Below are 19,359 nucleotides of genomic sequence, written 5' to 3'. Positions count from 1 at the left end.
TTCCAATTAGACGAGAGGACCTTTCAGCCTCTGCAGGTCGGAGGGCATTTTCTCTACTGGGTGTGAGTGGGCTAGTTCCCATTAGACGAGTGCACCTTTCTGCCTCTGCAGGTCGGAGGGCCGTTTCTCTAATGTGAAATAGCTGCATCAGTGTGAGTGGGCTAGTTCCCATTAGACGAGAGGACCTTTCTGCCTCTGCAGGTCGGAGGGCCTTTTCTCTACTGGGAAATATCTGCTTCAGTGTGAGTGGGCTAGTTCCCATTAGACGAGTGCACCTTTCTGCCTCTGCAGGTCGGAGGGCCGTTTCTCTAATGGGAAATAGCTGCTTCAGTGTGAGTGAGCTAGTTCCCATTAGACGAGAGGACCTTTCTGCCTCTGCAGGTCGGAGGGCCGTTTCTCTAATGGGAAATAGCTGCTTCAGTGTGAGTGGGCTAGTTCCCATTAGACGAGAGGACCTTTCTGCCTCTGCAGGTCGGAAGGCCGTTTCTCTAATGGGAAATAGCTGCTTCAGTGTGAGTGGGCTAGTTCCCATTAGACGAGAGGACCTTTCTGCCTCTGCAGGTCGGAGGGCCGTTTCTCTAATGGGAAATAGTTGCTTCAGTGTGAGTGGGCTAGTTCCCATTAGACGAGAGGACCTTTCTGCCTCTGCAGGTCGGAGGGCTGTTTCTCTAATGTGAAATAGCTGCATCAGTGTGAGTGGGCTAGTTATCATTAGACAAGAGGACCTTTCTACCTCTGCAGGTCGGAGGGCCGTTTCTGCAGGTCGGAGGGCCGTTTCTCCAGGTCGGAGGGCCGTTTCTCTAATGGGAAATAGCTGCTTCAGTGTGAGTGGGCTAGTTCCCATTAGACGAGAGGACCTTTCTGCCTTTCCAGGTCAGAGGGCCGTTTCTCTAATGGGAAATAGCTGCTTCAGTGTGAGTGGGCTAGTTCCCATTAGACGAGAGGACCTTTCTGCCTCTGCAGGTCAGAGGGCCGTTTCTCTAAAGAAAAATTGCTGCTTCAGTGTGAATGGGCTAGTTCCCATTAGACGAGAGGCCCTTTCTGCCTCTGCAGGTCGGAGGGCCGTTTCTCTAATGGGAAATAGCTGCTTCAGTGTGAGTGGGCTAGTTCCCATTAGACGAGAGGACCTTTCTGCCTCTGCAGGTCGGAGGGCCGTTTCTCTAATGGGAAATAGCTGCTGCAGTGTGAGTGGGCTAGTTCCCATTAGACAAGAGGACCTTTCAGCTTCTGCAGGTCAGAGGGCCGTTTCTCTAATGGGAAATAGCTGCTCCAGTGTGAGTGGGCTAGTTCCAATTAGACGAGAGGACCTTTCAGCCTCTGCAGGTCGGAGGGCATTTTCTCTACTGGGAAATATCTGCTTCAGTGTGAGTGGGCTAGTTCCCATTAGACGAGTGCACCTTTCTCCCTCTGCAGGTCGGAGGGCCGTTTCTCTAATGTGAAATAGCTGCATCAGTGTGAGTGGGCTCGTTCCCATTAGACGAGAGGACCTTTCTGCCTCTGCAGGTCGGAGGGCCTTTTCTCTACTGGGAAATATCTTCTTCAGTGTGAGTGGGCTAGTTCCCATTAGACGAGAGGACCTTTCTGCCTCTGCAGGTCGGAAGGCCGTTTCTCTAATGGGAAATAGCTGCTTCAGTGTGAGTGGGCTAGTTCCCATTAGACGAGAGGACCTTTCTGCCTCTGCAGGTCGGAGGGCCGTTTCTCTAATGGGAAATAGTTGCTTCAGTGTGAGTGGGCTAGTTCCCATTAGACGAGAGGACCTTTCTGCCTCTGCAGGTCGGAGGGCCGTTTCTCTAATGTGAAATAGCTGCATCAGTGTGAGTGGGCTAGTTATCATTAGACAAGAGGACCTTTCTACCTCTGCAGGTCGGAGGGCCTTTTCTGCAGTTCGGAGGGCCGTTTCTCTAATGGGAACTAGCCTTCTCAGTGTGAGTGGGCTAGTTCCCATTATTATGCAGGACTTGGCCACCAGGGGAGCAAAAAGGGCCATTTGTGTAATGGGAACTAGCCTTCTCAGTGTGAGTGGGCTAGTTCCCATTATTATGCAGGACTTGGCCACCAGGGGAGCAAAAAGGGCCATTTGTCTAATGGGAACTAGCCTTCTCAGTGTGAGTGGGCTAGTTCCCATTATTATGCAGGACTTGGCCACCAGGGGAGCAAAAAGGGCCATTTCTCTAATGGGAACTAGCCTTCTCAGTGTGAGCAGGCTAGTTCCCATTATTATGCAGACTTGGCCACCAGGGGAGCAAAAAGGGCCATTTGTCTAATGGGAACTAGCCTTCTCAGTTTGAGTAGGCTAGTTCCCATTATTATGCAGGACTTGGCCACTAGGGCCGAAAAGGGCCATTTGTCTAATGGGAACTAGCCTTCTCAGTTTGAGTAGGCTAGTTCCCATTATTATGCAGGAATTGGCCACTAGGGCCAAAAAGGGCAATTTCTCTAATGAGAACTAGTCTTCTCAGTGTGAGTGGGCTAGTTCCCATTATTATGCAGGACTTGGTCACTAGGAGCAAAAAGGGCCATTTATCTAATGGGAACTAGCCTTTTCAGTGTGAGCAGGCTAGTTCCCATTATTATGCAGGACTTGGTCACTAGGGGCAAAAGGGCAATTCCTCTAATGGGAACTAGTCTTCTCAGTATGAGTGGGCTAGTTCCCATTATTATGCAGGACCTGGCCACTAGGGGGCAAAAACACAGAAGCAGCTATTTCCCATTAGAGAAATGGCCCTAACAACCGATGGTCCGTTTCTCGGACGGGAACTAGTATCAGCCATCCCGGTTGCTCTTCTAGCTGAAACCTTTCCCGTTCCCACTCACCAAAATCACAACGATGACGTCAGACGTTAAGTGAATGGAAGGGAACGTGCCACAAGTCACGTGACGAATAGTAGGCGGGTGTTGCCTATGGTCCGTTTCTCGGATGTGAACTAGACGCCACTACCGTGGGTCCAGGTGTGTAATTGCAGTTAAGGGGTTAACCGTAGTAAATAACGTGTCTTCAGATGTTTGTGTTCTGCACGTCTGAATTCAGGGGACCGCAGGCGAGTGTTTGGGGCGGGCTTGATACTTTATTTTTAGTGATTATGTGTACTTTCTGCGGGAAAGCTTACTGAGGCAATAATAGTCCCCCCGCCCCACAAAAACGAATGCTATGTTGTCCACATGTGCTATACAAGGATTGGGGTATGTGGCGTTTTCGATGAAAGCGTTCTGATCGGAGATTGCAATCTGGTACTTTCGTCTAATGGTTTAATCTGAAGTGTACACAAATGCCAGATTGCATTCTTTGTCATGAGGACCCAATGCGGGATATTGTGGCCCGGGTGACACTAGTCCTCTTGTTATATTGAACTAATATTCAGAAATTGCATCATCATTCAGAACGGTGTATAGATGTGAAAGGGCACTTATTTGGCCCTAGTTTTACCGTCGAAATTCATTTCAGTTTTATATTTTGATTATTCAAGGCGTTTATCAGCTCCTGTGCATTTTGAATAAAAATACGATTTATCTGCTTTGTATTGTAATGCTACCCTCCTTACCTAAGTTTCGACAAGTAACCATTATGTATACGCAGCCACAACGTCTTAAGAAACGTTTACTGTACATGGGTAGGTTCCTAGGCTATTTGTATGTGCTTATACCTCCGACTGAACTTATAGTAATTTTGTAAACTAGGCGACCGCGTTCTTTCACTGGGCCATCCGCTTGTCATGTATTCCTTTAGTTTTAATTTTTTGTCTTCTTGCAGTCCTCTTACCTGTTCACATTGTCGATTTCTTGCTCTCCTGGCACTGACTGCATTGTCCATCACTTGGGCTACAACACCTCATTTAGGTGGGTTTTGTTTTCTTTACTTGCTGCAAGTAATCTGGAGATGCAGTCTGCTTGGCAGTTCTGCCATCTTGGAATGTGCTTGATTTTGTATGTGTGCTCCTTTCTTTTGCATATTCGTCTAGCTAGTCTCGGAGTTTGAACTCGTGTATTGTTGGACCCTGTGGTGTGTGGCCCATTTAACTGTGGGCCCGTTGTCCCTTTAAGAAAGAGTGTCTTGACTATGTCATGACGCTCCTCAATTAAAGGGCCTCTGCTGGCATGAGAGGGGTGGGCCCGTAGCGGAGCCTTTTACCAACGACATCCTGACAGATCTCCACAAGACAGACTTGGCGCTGTATGCAGACAATGTTGCAGTCATCTCCCAGTCATTCAGCGAAAAGGAAGTGGCGAAGAACCTGCAAGCTTCATTGGATACCATCGCGAAGTGGTAGAGCGACTGGCGGATAGAACTCAACACCAGCAAGACAACTGCAACGCTGTTAACCAGAAAGAAGATCAAGGAGCACCCACACATCAGCCTCAACGGGGAGACCATCAAATGGGAGAGCAGCAGCCGCTACCTCGGTGTGACTCTGGACAGCAAACTCAACTGGGAAAGCCACATCGAGAATACTCAGCAGAAGGCAACAGGAAAGATGGCAGCGCTGTACCCACTCCTGAAGACCAAGTCCATGCCCCTCCGGACAAAGATCAACATCTACAAGGCGAATATCAGACCAACCCTGAAGTATGCCTCCCCAGCATGGATGACCTGCCATGAGCGACACCGGAAGAGTATTCAGATAGTCCAGAACAAGGCCCTGCGGATATTGTTTGGAGCTCCAATCTTCACAAGGATAGCAGACCTTTACAGAGACGTGGACATCGATATGTTGGACGAACATCTTGCGAAGCTGAGTAAGAACTTCTGCCAAGGACTTGATCAGAACCCTCTGATCAGAAGACTGTGAAACCAGCCCTACTGTGACAAGACCACACAGACCAAGAAGAACACAAACCCACAACTACATAATCAACCTGAGAAGATGGAGTAATGAGGCTCAAGCCTCGGTATCCAACAATCACTGCTGATGGATAAAAATCTATCAGCAAGAAGAACAACAAGCGCACGAGAGGGGCAGTGCAGCGGGTTTCCCCCAGAGCCGAGGCTGCCACATGCTGGGTGCCCCCAGATGTTGTGAGCTGTCCGGTGATCCAGACTTTGCAGGGTGATCCCTGCAACCTGTACGCTGCGTGCCTGCAGCATTGATCTGAGTCGGGTGATCCCGACACGTGGTGTGGCCCGCCCCGGTGACCGGAGGTGGGCCGCTACATTGGCGACAAAGTGGTCTGATTCCCCATGCACTTTCCGTGTGCAAACGCCAGAAGCGTCCGTGGAGGAGACAGCCACTTGGATATAGCTGCGTGTGTGGAAGCAACGTCGGCTGCTGCAGGTGGCCCTGGGCTGTACTGCGGACCTGCATGGGCTGCCTGGTGCCTGTGCATTCGAGGCGCTGCATGGAGAAGAACAGTGGCGGCGGTAGCCGCGAAGACCGAGGTTGCCGAACAAATTAGTGGGCGGTGCCTAGGTGATCACTGGGCCCGTAGTGGAGCCAGTGAGGTACAGCTGGTCCTTGCGTGCCGGCTCACCAAGCAAAATTGCTGCATGAGGGAGCTGGGGCGCAGTGGACAGCTGATGCCTCCATGCGAAGACCGGGCTGCAGCGTTATTAAAGAAAAGTATTTCGCCCACAATAACGGAAATAGGGAGGGCGTGTTCCATGACGCCCGGGCCGTGGCAGTGAAATACAAACACATGTCGGCCGCATATAAAGAAGAGTGGGCGTGGCCCACGAAGTCCGGGCCGCAGCAGTGAGGACATAAGTGCTGTTGGAGCAGCGGCAAGGAGAAGGTGGGCGGGGATCACAAAAACCGGGCTGCGGTCACAAAAAAGGGGGCAGTGAAGCCGGTGGTGGCCCTGGGCATTAAGGGGTGTGTCCCCATCGAGTCCCGGTCCTCCCCGGTAGGAAAAAAAGAGACTTTTTTTTTTCTTTTCCTTCCTAAAGTTGGAGGAAAGAAGAAGGAAACAACCGGGCCCCCCTGGAAATTGCTGCAAGGCCAGGTGTGGACTGCTTGGGTGACCCAGTGAACCGGAGGCCCGGCAAGACTGTGGGGGGTGGGAGTGGGGTGGGAAGAGGACACACCAACTTCCCGATGGTCCGTCACCAACAAGACCCAGAGGGTAGCGGCTCCACAGGGAGTGCTTGTGCACCTTTAGGGTAAGGGCCCATCAAACCCTTGTGACGGTTCCACCACCCACAATACCCTGAGAGGGCAGCGGCTCTGCAGGGAGTGCCTGTGCGCCCTCCGCCACCCACTAAGCGTGCAGCCCATCTGCAATAAGCACAGACTGCGACCTGCCCACTCACCATCATGGGGAATGCCAAAGAAGAAAACAAAGGGGCATACCGCCAGAATGTGCAGCTAGCGCCGCTGTATCCGTTTGATGTGGTGGGGGCTCTGGCTAGTCTAGGACCCTGGTGGACAGCGTGGGTGGAAAATCTAGAACTGTACTTCGAAGCCGTTGAGATGAAGGACAGAGCTAAATGAGCAACGCTTCTGTATTCAGACGGGCCTGGTCGTCTTGAGACTGTTCAAAACCTTGCGGCCCAGGGATCAAACGTATGGCGCAGCCATTGCAGCACTGAATGAGTACTTCATGCCCATGGTCAACCGGTATTCTGAACGGTTCAGGATGAGATGTGCGAGACAAAAGGAAGGGGAGAGCCTCGACACATTACAGTGCAAGCTGCACGGAATTGCACTTTCCTGCGCCCTGGGCAACTTCGAGGACGATGAGATCAGAGCTCTGATAATATGCTGCTGTAGCTTGGCAAAGTTGCGAACACAGGTCCTCCGGGAGCCAGGACTGGGGCTCGACCGGATCCTGGAGCTGGGCTGCACCCAGTTAGCATAGCGGGCGCCTCAACTTTGGACATCCCCAGGCAGCAGCTCAAGCTGGAGTGCCCCATGCAATGGGTCAAGTTGGAAGAGGTGTCAGCTGTCAGCAAGTGGCAAGGAGGTAGGCCAACGAGAAGAGGGGATTGGCCACGGAGAGACCCAGGCGCCACCATATGCCATCAGTGTGGATGGGATTTCCCGCACACGCATGAGTGCCCGGCCAAAGGACACATTCCTAGGACGTGCAGAAAGGTGGATCACTTCACACTGGTGTGCCCAGCTCCAACGCTGGCCAGCATGGTGGGGCCATCAACAGGAGGTGCATCAAAGGAGGGCACAGGGAGGAAGACCCCCAAAGTGGCAGCATCCAGGTGGCCGAAGAGCAAAGGAGGGGACTGTATGGCTATGTCGAGGAAGAAGATGAGGACAATGTGCTCTTCTTGTCCTGCAGCAGCGCAAGCGCCCAGTTTAATCCAGGCGTTGTAACGACTATCATTTCAGTAATGTTAAGCAGTGAGAAGTTGTTACTCGCCTCTTGTTTCAGTGTCCTGAGGTCGATGCACATTCCCAACTTATCTCACCCATTTCTTCTTCTAATCACTAGTGAGCTCAACCATTCTCTCGCTGCAACTTTTAAAATGATTTTTCTCTCAACAAGTCATCTACCAATTTCTGCAATTCTTCTTGTGCCGTTAAGGGAACAGTCCTTACACTTTGACACTGCTCCTTCCCTGACAGGTTTCCAGGGGGATCGGGTACTAGCACGCTTTCTCATGCCACCAAATCACGCTTATTTTACAGTCAGGGAACTCATTTTGTAAAACCATGCAAAACTCTAAGTATACTTTCCTTGCACAACAGGATCAGGCTCTATTCCCCTTTGTGCGATTCACGTTGCAAGACACGTAGAAAGACTCATTCAAGACATTACAACACACGCTATGGGAAGCAGTGGAAATTGCCATGGAGACTGTGGCACCCACGGTAGTCTTCCGCTCACGTCACACGCATGTTACGGGTCATGTGATCTTGTGCTTTTAAGCAATGCCTTGTCAGACTGGCGGCGCTTCTGATTTTGCTGAAGTACATATTGTTAATTGCCTCAATTCCCTTTCTATCTCGTATTTGGATTTTATGCCACCCTACTGGATTTCTTTGCTCAACTCTTGTCTGCTACCTCACCTCGGAAGTCTCGTTTTTTCTTGTGGTTTTTCCTTCGACTCTGAACTTTGTACCTGGACTGCCTTTGCCTGCTCTCCTTGGATTCCACGCTGCCCGCTTTGTTGCCGACTTATTTTGTTCTACTGGATTCCCTCACCAAGTAAGTCAGTCTTCTCCCTGCTACTCGCTTCGTACGGACTAGACTTCCAGTGTACTTACGCAGTAGCCGTGAAGCGTCCTCATTCCGTTGGGTTAATTAAACTAAAGACTTCCTTCCTCTTAGGCGTCCGCGTGCCGTCTGGTTTAGTTCGACCTGTACTTGCGTATGCTTCTTGGGCTTACTTCCTCCGGAGACTCCAGTACCCTTGTTTCCTCATCGCTTCCAGTGTCCTTGCTACCTCATGTGAACGGTAAGCTCCAGTTCATTTTATTAAACGCAACTGTTTCTTTGCCTTTCACTAAAGTTAACAGGGTTAAATATATTTTACAGACTATCACAAAGGCTACATTTCACCCAGTAAGAAGGACCTTATGGCCAACATCTGTTGCTAAGAGCCTTCACTAACCAATCTTCCAGCCAGAGGTTAGCCATTGGTTATGGTGGGAAAAGCTTGCATGCATTGAAGAAGGATCGTACCTAATCTGGTTGTTCCTTTCCTTTTTTAGTATTCTGGTGGTTCGTGTGGGTCCTTTCTTTTAAGGAATAGATCCCTCTGTATTGGTTTTCAATTCCATCCACAGGGTTATATTGTTAGGAAGAACTAGTCTACTGCACTACTTGGACAACAGTAAAGCGAATTCTGACATAATCAGAAGCCTACATAATGGATCCTAACGAAACATTACCTCAGATCATGCAAGTGGTCACAGACTTGTGTGCGGACATGGCCACGGCTCTGCTTCCACGCAAAGACGTATTGATGAGCTACAGGCTGAAATGCAAGCTGTTGTACCACCAGTCCTTAATCCTGCAATTGCTTCAGGTTCTGGATTAGGTTTACCTAGACAGGAGGAAGGGCCTGTTTACATGACAGCCCAGTTCCCTTTGGCTCCCCCGGATAGGTTTAACGGCGACCCTAAATCCTTTCGCACATTTCTGAATCACTGTTGTCTGCATTTTCTTTGTAGACCCACTTCCTTCCCTGATTCCACAACGAAGGCCGCATTCCTGTTGTCCCATTTAGGTGACACAGCCGCTTCCTGGGCCAATCCTTTACTGTAACAGGGTAGCCCCTTGTTGTACGATTGTGGTGCATTAATCGAAGCTATGAGTCGGGTCTTCGATACCAGGTACAAGACCCAAGCCACGGACCTCGATTTATTGGGGTTACAACAAGGTGACTCCACCTTATTATCGTACCTGGCTAAGTTCAATCAGCTTGTAGCTGAGACGGGTTGGCCAGAAGATAAGAAAGCGTCCTTATTCTATAAAGGGCTTTCTAATTCTTTAAAGGATACCTTAGCTACCATGCTTAGCGTTCCCACTGCCTTTCTGGAACTCTTGGATATGGTGCTCCAAATTGACGCTCGAAAGGCAGAAAGGAACAGCGAAAAAAGGATGCTGGTTCCATTAGCTATGACTTCTGCTAACGCTGCTACAGGGAGTAGCGAGCCTATGCAAATCGGTGTAGTAAGGGGTCCTTTAACCTCTCCTGAAAGGGAACTAAGAAAAAATAACAACTTGTGTTTCTACTGCGGTTCTTCGGAATGCCACCTTAAAGCATGCAACAAGAAGCCAAAGAAGTCGGGAAATGCCAAAACCCAGCAGTAGAGGGGGTCGGATTGCCGGGCTCATCACTTCCAGACTCCAATGGGTCAAACCCTTTCACCATTCCCACTAGATGTTCGATTCTAGACAAACATGAATGGTCTATAGATGCAGTGCTTGATTCTGGAACTACTGGCAACTATATTGATTACGATTTTGCTAAAAAACTAGGCATCCCTACCGTCCCAAAACCTCGTCCTGAATTGGATAACACGGTAGATGGCAGCACCTTGCTTTCAGGTTTGGTCACACAACAAACCGTGGACCTAACTATGACCACTGCTAGCGGTCACAAGGAAACTTTCTGGTTTGATCTCATTGCAGCTCCACAATATCAATTGATATTAGGTTTACCTTGCCTGATACTCCACAATCCTATCGTGGATTGGCAATCAGGGGAGGTGGAGTTTGTGTCTGATCACTGTCTACGTCCTGACAATGTGACCAGCAACTCTTGTCACCCGCTGATGAGCGTTACATCATCTATAGGGGCCATCACCTTTACTCCATTACCCAAAGAATATGAAAGCTCTGAGGATGTTTTCGACGCTAAAGGGGCCGATGTCCTCCCCCCACATAGACTCTATGATTGCCCCATTGACTTGGTCCCTGCGGCTAACATACCTTCAGGTCTGATTTATTCTTTAATGCAGAGTGAGGACCACATACATAAGGATTATTTCGCTAAATCCCTGAAAATGGGTTTCATTCTCCCATCACGTTCTCCTGCAGCATCTCCCCTATTCTTTGTACCAAAGAAGGAGGGGGATCTTCGGCCTTGTGTTGACCGTCTGGCCTTGAACGCGGTTACCATCAGAAACCAGTACCCCATCCCTCTGATTTCTGTTTTGTTGGATCAGCTGGGCTCTTTGGTAATATTTACCAAGTTAGACCTCTGTGGGGCCTATAATTTGGTAAGGATACGACAGGGGGATGAGTGGAAAACGGCTTTTAAAACCAAGTACTTCTTGTTTGAATACTGTGTGATGCCATTCTGACTGTGCAACGCTCCAGCGACATTCCAGCACTTCATCAATGATGTCTTTAGAGACATGATGGACCAGTTCCTAGTGGTTCACCTTGACGGCATCTTGATTTACTCAGTTTCTCATGAGATCCATATACAAAATGATCCATATAAAACATGTCACACAAGTCTTGCAACGGCTACGTGAACACTCGTTATATGCCAAGTTAGAGAAGTGTATATTCCACGTAAACAGGGTCGAATTCCTTGGTTATGAAATCACCGACCGGAGCATTCAAATGTGCACTTCCAAGGTTAGGGCTGTCCTGGACTGGCCGGTTCCTAAAAGCCTTGCAATTGTTTCTTGGATTCGCCAATTTTTATCGACAATTTGTGAGGTCTTTTTCTGCCCCTCTGACTGCACTTGCAAGTAGCAAGAATCCATTTCTGTGGAACCCAGCAGGCGATCGCGCTTCTGAGGCTCTTAAAGTGGCTTTTATCACAGCACCAGTATTACAACATCCAGACCTAGCATTACCCTATTTTTTTTTCCAAAGTATTTTATTGGTTTTATGATAGAAGTGAGATAATACAGACTTATGGATTAAAGTAAACAAAAGGAAAAACAACTTAAACAACAATAGTCTTTGTGTGATGTAACATGTGGGGTTCGAGATGGTGGTTCAGTCCAGGGTATGACTTCTCAGGGAGTAGAGGGGAACAGTTTCAGGGGACATCTGCATAGTGTTGATAGGAACCTGTTACTGCAAAACACTACAAGTGTTCAGGGGGGCTTATGGTCCGCGTCGAAGTGCATGTCCATCAGAAGAGCCTTCCAGGCGACCAGGGTGCCGCTTGTGGCGTCCCCACTGGATGTAGTTCCTTCCTGCCAGGCTCTGGTTTCTGCAGCTGTCCATCTCGCCATTTCGTTTAACCAACGTTCGTGCCTGGGGCCTGCGGGTGTCTTCCAGGCCATCGCTATGGTCCTTTTAACAAGTATACATGAAATGTCCATTAGCTTCACAAGGTGTTTGAATTTGCTTGGTCTGGGGTATGTACCCAGTAGGCATTCTCCGGGTGACCATTCATATCTCTCCATTCCGGCATCTCTACAGGACTGCTTGGCTTTTGACCAGAGTGTCATCGCTTTGGTGCAGGTCCAGAACATGTGAATCATGTCTGCCCTGTCGTTCCCGCACCATGGGCACACCGGTGGGACCTTCGCGTTGAACGAGGCAACTCTGTGGGGAGTCATGTAGGTTCGGTAAAGGACATTCAGCTGTATTTGGCCAAATCTGGAGTTTCTTGACACTTTCTTAGGGAACATTAATGCTCTTTCCCATTCTTTATCAGTGAGTGGGGCTACGAGGTCCGCTTCCCATTTTGCCCTCAGCGCCGCTCCCTTAGGGTTAGGTTTATCGATGAGCTTGTTGTACAACCTGGAGACCGGTCTCCAGCCATCGGAGAGGTCATACATTTCCTGTAGTAGAGGGTCAGAGGTAGGTTCCTCTGGCCAGGAGTGCCACTGCTTCTTGGCGGTTTGTTTGAGCCTATGGTACCAGAGGAACTGGCCTTTGGATAGTCCTTCAATATCTTGTATCGATTCGAAGTCCCTGAACACTCCATCTTCAAACACGTCTCCCCATGTATATATTGCAGCTTCCTCCCACCTCCTTGCTATGGTGAGGTCTGCCTCCGTTTTGCACACATCTGCCATCATGGGATGGTCTGGAGAGTACGGGTGTTGCACCTTCCTAATGTAGCAAGTCCTGGCCCATATCTGTCTGGCAATCTCCACAACTAAAGGGGTTTCCGGGGAGCGGCAAAGGGGGCTCCATAGGATTTCCTTGGGAATTAAGTTGGTGTGAGGTTGCTTCAGTATCCCCAGTTCAGCTGAAGGTTCGTCTGACAGCCACCTTGTGATGTGGCTGAGCTGGGCAGCCAGGTAATAGAGCTGGAGATCTGGAAGTTTTATTCCACCTTCTTTATGCGGCAGGGTTAGTGTAGCTAGTGACAGTTTGTGCCTGTGGGGTCCCCACAAAAAGTCCTTAATGATGGCCTCCAATTTCTTGAAGAAGGGAGGCCGTACGTAGTGGCAAATGTTCACAAAGAAATACAAGAAGCGGGGGAGGATTATCATCTTGACAATCGCCGCTCTCCCCACCATTGCCAGTGGGAGTTTGGACCAGAATTTTATAGATCGCCGGAGGTTGGTGACAGCGACTTCTGTGTTGTGCTCATGTGTGAGCTGTGGGGTGTGGCTGACATCAATCCCCAAGTACCTGAACTTCTCGGGTTGCCATTTTATCCCTATACTTGGGAGGTCTTCTGGTAAAACGTCTCTCAATCTGGCCAGGGGGAATGCTGAGGATTTGTGTCTGCTAAATTGGATTCCGGAGTATCTCGCGTAGTTGTGGAGTACCTCCAGTGTTGTCGGTGCATTGATCTCGGGGTCTTTTAAATACAGGAGAACGTCATCTGCGTACAATGATATTATGTTATAAACGTTGCCCACCTTGATGCCGGCGTCGAAGAGCTGTTGACGGAAGTATATGGCAATCGGTTCCAGTCCCAATATGTACAGCATGGGCGAAAGTGGGCATCCTTGTCTCGTGCCCCTCTGTATTTCCCAAGGTTCTGAGACTATTCCGCCTGTCTTGACCCTGGCCACTGGGGAGTTGTAAAGAACCTGGACCCATCTGATGAAGCCATTTCCGAAGCCAAAAGCCTGCAAGGCCTCCACCAGCCACTCCCAGTAGATGGAGTCGAAGGCCTTAATGGCGTCAAGCGACAATATCGCTAGGTCTTCCTCAGAATCGTGAGTTTCGGCCATGATGTGTTGAAGCCTCCTCAAATTAGCTGTGGTGTTGCGCCCTGGAACAAATCCGTTCTGATCTTCGTGAATTATAGATCCTACCACTCTAGCAAGTCTGCTGGCCAGTATTGAGGTGAGGATCTTGCTATCGTAGTTGAGCATGGCTAGGGGTCGATATGAGTCACAATCAGTGGGCGGTTTGTGGGGCTTAAGCATGGGGATGATTATAGTTTCTCTCATGGTGTTGGGGAGGATCCCGTTTGCGTAAGCTTCCTGGTAGACTTCGTGTAGGATGGGGGTGAGGATGGGCTCGTATGCTTTATAAAATTCCGGTGTGAGTCCGTCGCTGCCAGGGGTCTTGCTGGCAGCGAGCGACCTGATGGCCCATCTTACATCGTCGAGAGTGATTTCCATGTCCAGTTCGGTTCTCTGTTCGCTGGATATTTGGGGTAGTCCAATCTCTTCCAGGGTATCTAATATTTCTGTGGTGGGGATTTGGGCTTCATGAGCGTATAGTTTTGAGTAGAACTCAGCAAATGCTTTGTTGATCCCCATATGTGTCCTGTGGGATGCACCTTCCGTGTCTATTATTTCCGTTGGTAGGTGTTTAGGGTGCTCTTTTCTGCACAACCAGGCCAACAGCCTACCTGGTTTGTCTGATTCCCTGTGGGATCGAGCGATGTACGTGGCAAAGTCGAATTTTTCCAGCCTGTCCCAGGAGAGCTGACATTTTTCTCTGGCTGCTTTCAGTTTCGTTTCGACCTCTGGGGAGGCGTCAGGAGTGGACTCTAGACGAGTGATCTCTGATTCTTGGGCTTCAAGTGACGTCTTTAGTTGCCTGCGGGTGCCACCAGCTCTTGATATGATTTCTCCTCTGGTAACCACCTTCATGGCTTCCCACAGTGTGCTCCAAGTGGACACTGATCCTTTGTTGATTTCGACGCACTTCTCTAGTCTCTCGGCAAGGTCTTCTCTGAACTGTGAGTCCTCTAATGTCGCGGAAGGCATTCTCCACATGGGGATCGGGGGTCTGGGTCCCCTCTGCCGCCATTGCATGATTAACGGAGAGTGATCGGAGATAGATCTCCCCAGGTACTCTGTGGCTATCGTCAGCGGGACCTGGTCCCGATCAATGAACAAATAATCTATTCTTGTGTAGACGCTGTGTGGGGCTGAGTAATGCGAGTAGATCCTGTCAGCTGGGTGTTGTATCCTCCAGATGTCCACTAGATTGAGTTGGTCCAGTGTCTCCACCATAGTACGGGTTGCGGGATTGCTTGATTGGGGGGGGGAGGGAGTGATCTGTCCATAGTTGTATCCATGACACAATTAAAATCTCCTCCCCATATGAAGGTTCGGCCTCGGTGATGTGCGAGCTTGGGACTCAGTGTACTGAGGTAAGACGGGATTCCATGTTGTGGGAAGTATGTGTTAGCCAAGCAGATCGGGGTCTGTTCTATAGTTCCCCACATTACTACGTATCTTCCGTCCTTATCAGATTCACATCCGTGTAACTGGAAAGGCACATTTGGGTTTATCCATATTAGCACACCCCTTGCGTATTTGGAGTATGGGGATCCCCTCACAGTCCCTTCCCATCGGTCTGCCAATTTGGACAGAGCGTCCTCGGTGAGGTGCGTCTCCTGTAACATCGCAATCGAGACTTTCTTCCTCCTCAGATAAGACTGTATGCGGTTCCTCCTGAGGTACGAGCCCATTCCCCTTACGTTCCATGTCATCACATTGAGTTGTGATGCCATTGGTTCGGTGTTCTGGGTTTGGCGTGAGGGACAACTACGGTGGCCTGGTGCGGCATCAAAGCGTGGTTGGTAGGCTGTGGGCGATGGACCTCTGATTCGTCAGTTCCTGGAGCATATCTTGTGACCATCTCGATATTTTCAAGCATCAATGGGACGAAGACTATGAAACTAACTAAACTAATAACATAACTCAAACTGGTGCGCCCAGCGACTACAACTCTGTCGCGGTGCTCAGGCGCTCCCGCGCCGTCTAAACCCATCCGGGAATCGGGCGCGAGTTGGGTCGGGCAAAAAAGACCAAACTAGCCCGGTTGGATCTTCCGCTGGGGGTGGGGCTGCTGCGAGGCGGCGAGGCCGAACGAGGGTCGTTTCCATACGATATACTGTTAATTGGATTACCTTCTTGGGTCCGGCTGTTAATGCTTCATGTGTGGGTGGTGCGGAGGGTCCCTGGAGTCCAGTTTTCCTCCCCCGGGGTTCAGTCTTCCTCTCCTGGGTTATCCCCACCGTCGGCAAGGTTATTGTCCTCTAGCCACATATTGGCTGCTTCCGGGTTTTCGAGAAATATTGCTCGCCCTTTGTGGATGACTTTCAGGCGGGACGGGTACAGTAACCTGTATTTAAGGTTCAGTTGGCGAAGCCTTGCTTTAATCGGAACAAACGAGTTCCTCTCCCTCTGCACTTTCTGGGTATAGTCAGGGTATATGGAAATCTTAGAGTCGCCCTGTACGATAGGGCCTGTTTCCCTGGAGTATCTTAGTATAGTTTCTCTGTCTTGGAAATTTAGTATCTTGGCTATTATTGGCCGTGGATGTGAGCCGGGGGGAGGTCGTTTCTGGAGGGACCTGTGGGCCTTCTCCACCGCAAATCCCTGGGTCAACTTGCCGGCCCCAATCTCCTGTAGCAGCAGGGTTTCAACATATGACGTAGTATTCAGGCCTTCATTCCCCTCCGGGATACCCAGGATCCTGATGTTCCCCCGTCTAGCCCGACCTTCGGCTTCCTCTGCCCTTTCTTCTAGGAATGCGACCTTCCTTTTCAGGTTCGAGATTTCGGATTGTAGGGCTGCTGTGGCCCCGGACTTTTCCTCTGTAGATTTCTCCATGGCCGTCACCCTCTCCGTTAAGTTGCGGGCATCTTGGCGGATGAGTTGTATGTCTATTTTGAACTCATCTATCTTGGAGTCTTTGTGAGTCTTTAATGAGGCAATAGCGTCCATTATCTGGGAGTGATTATCATTGGACTCCGTCTCGTGCGAGCGAATGATTTCGGTGGAGCCAGCCCTGGCTTGGGTGGGAGTTTTGCCCGGGCTGAGACAAAGGAGTCCATGGTGGCAGCTCTAGTTTTGTTTTTAGCGGCCATGCTAGAGGCGCAATAGCGGTTTCACTGGAGCCCTGAAACTGGTGGGGTAGGAGTCAGGGCCACTCGCTTATGTGGCCTGGAATGGAGTTCTAGAGTGGACTGTGCCCTGAAAGATTATTATTGTCAGTGGTTAGGAGCTGTCCGGGGCGCAGCGCTCTGGAGTAATGTATTCCACTATGCGTTCAGATGCTTTATCCGCTACCTTGGCGCCTGTGTCGCTGCCCCTGGACTCGGGGGTGATAGTGTTGGGGCGCTTAGGGCAGGAGTTGTCACCTCTTGGTGTGTGAGTCCAATTGGGTGGCCCAGCCGCGGAGATAATGCAGGCTGTGGTTGGGGAGAGCAACAGGGGCCGCACTCACAGTTGTTCCGTGGCTTGACGCACCTCGTTCCCCAGGGCTCCGCCGTCGCAGCTTTCCGAGGCGTTTCTGGTTTCTGAGCCGGAATCCGATCCTTTGGGTAAGGTGGCGTACCACAGCGACCCAGCAGCTGTTGCTCCTCCGGCTCCGCTTCCTGGCGGCGGCCTCGTTGTAGATGGATGTGGGCCCGGGGGGCAGAGGCTGGTGTTGCCTCCGCGTGATCCCGTCCTCGGGATGTGTGCCGTGCTTATTTTTGGTAGGTCGCCGGCGGAGGGGAGGAAGAACGAGAGTCTGGAATGTTCCTCGGTCGGGCGTTGCGTGGAGACCCTCACCGCCGTCTCCGGGATGTGTTTTGTGCCTCGGTGGAGCTCCGGGGATAGAGCGGCTCTCGCTGTGCGAGACTCCGGCACGTAGTGTCGGCCGGAGCCGTCCGGCGTGGTGAGGGGGGAGAAGGGCGAGGGTCTGGTGCCGACCACAGTCGGATATTGCAAGGAGGCCAGCTCCGCCGTGGCACTCCACCTCAGTGTTCCCAGCCGAATGTGCTGGCGGGGTACTCCGCACGGAGGCCCCGCTAAGCTGTGTGGGGCGCCATCTTGGATCCAGGCTCGGCAGGGGGAGGGAGCGCGTTCCAAGACCTGCGCTGCCGTCCAGGGGGCCGGAGAATCCGACCTCTCGAGCAGGTTTTGTGCGGGATCGCCTCACGCACCGCTGCGTACTTCTCAGCGGGCTGCAGTCCCACTTAAGCTGGAGAAAAAAGATTCGGAAACGGCGTCTCGGCCGGAGCTCGGCGAATCAGCCTCTGCTCGCCGTCGGCTCCAGGCCACGCCCCCCTAGCATTACCCTATGTGGTATAGTCAGACGCTTCGGATGTTGCCTTGGGGGCTGTATTGTCACAACATTGCAAAGACGCCAACGTGCTCCGTCCGGTGACTTATCACTCTCGGAAACTCAACTGTCATGAGTAAAACTATACCATCACGGAAAAAGAACTTCTGGCGGTCCGTGATGCATTCCTAGTCTGGAGACATCATCTATTGGGCTCAGCTGTGCCAGTTCATGTATTTGCAGACCATCAGTCTCGTGGCCATACAGTCACTGCAATGTTCTACAGCCCGTCACGTGCGTTGGCATGAATTATTTTCGAAGTTCCACTTTGCCATCACCTATCGTCCAAGTTCTTGGCATTCTAAGGCAGATGCGCTCTCTCACATTCCTGGTGATCCTGCTCCACGTGCTGGACAGAGTGCCTTATTGCTTCCAAATAGGTTATATGTGGATGTACTCTGAAACTCACCATGAAATCCCTTATTCAAACCTGGGTTGAAGAAAATCTGCAGGCTATCGATGACAGTAACATTGACATCATACAGTCCATGCCCTATGTTCATGGAAGGGTGTTTTTGCCCAACATAGCCACTCGGACTATGGCATTACAGTAGTTTCATGATTCCAAGATCGCAGCTCATCCAGGTACCAGGATAACTCAGGATTTGTTGCGTCGTTGGTGCTGGTGGCCTGACATGAACAAGGACATCACCCTCTATGTCGCCGCCTGTGCAGTGTGTGCTCAAGAAAAAAACTTGCATACAAAGCCTGTGGGCCTCCTACAACCCTTGCCGGTGCCTTCTCATCCATGATATCCATGGATTTTATAGTGGAACTACCCCTGGGACAAGGTTTCGATATGGGTGGTCATAGACTACTTGACAAAGATGGCCTTATTTATTCCATGTCAGGGACTACCATCGGCTCCTGTTTTGGCTGATTTGTTTATGAAACATATCTTCCGGGTGTTTGGTCTGCCCTATGTTACCATCACGTTTTTGGAGAGCTCTGACTCATTCCTTTGGTATTGAAGACAGATACCCTAGTGCGTACCACCCCCAAACAGATGGGCAAACAGAACAAGTTAACGCCGCCCTAGAACAATACCTGAGGGGTCTCCTTATTCAACATCAGGGATCTTGGCTCACCGTATTAGTGTTGGCGGAGTTCACATACAACAACTCTCTACACACAGCCACAGGTTCTACTCCTTTCTTTGCTTTGTATGGGCGTCATTCGCGTACACTAAACATTCCTCATGAAGTATCACCTTGTCATCTTGCGCCCCTTGCTTGTGTACAAGACCATACCAAGTTACAGGTGGGTATCAGACAGCATTTACTCTAAGTTCAGCAACGTACTAAAGCCTATGCCGCTGCCCACAGGTCCAAAGCCCCCCTTTATAGTTCAGGTATGAAGGTCTGGTTGTCCACCAAGCATCTGCATTTACCGGGCAGGAGATCTTTGCTACCACCTTCTGACATAATTAATCCTGTGGCTGAAAACTTGTCCTTACCTGATGCCTGGAAAATCCACCCTGTCTTCCACGTGTCCTTACTGGAACCAGTGCAT

General features: G+C 50.5%; 1 protein-coding gene across 6 annotated transcripts in view; it reads left to right on the top strand.

Annotated features, from left to right (window-relative positions):
• The first annotated feature begins 2,834 nt into the window (after positions 1-2,834).
• The window catches only part of POLG2 (DNA polymerase gamma 2, accessory subunit), a 367,703-nt gene continuing 351,178 nt past the window's right edge, over positions 2,835-19,359 (top strand). For 4 of the 6 annotated variants that reach the window (XR_011305148.1, XM_069655004.1, XM_069655005.1 and 1 more), the window contains exon 1: positions 2,835-2,949. The gene's annotated coding sequence lies outside the window, so the exon portion shown is untranslated. The remainder of the gene's footprint in view (positions 2,950-19,359) is intronic. The other 2 variants (XM_069655006.1, XM_069655009.1) reach the window with 2 other exon arrangements.

The sequence above is a fragment of the Ambystoma mexicanum genome, chromosome 3q, assembly GCF_040938575.1.
Source record: "Ambystoma mexicanum isolate Mex_15411 chromosome 3q, UKY_AmexF1_1, whole genome shotgun sequence".
Classification (NCBI taxonomy): domain Eukaryota; kingdom Metazoa; phylum Chordata; class Amphibia; order Caudata; family Ambystomatidae; genus Ambystoma; species Ambystoma mexicanum.
The sequence above is the reverse complement of the archived record's forward strand: the minus strand, read 5'-3'. Positions and strand labels throughout refer to the sequence as shown.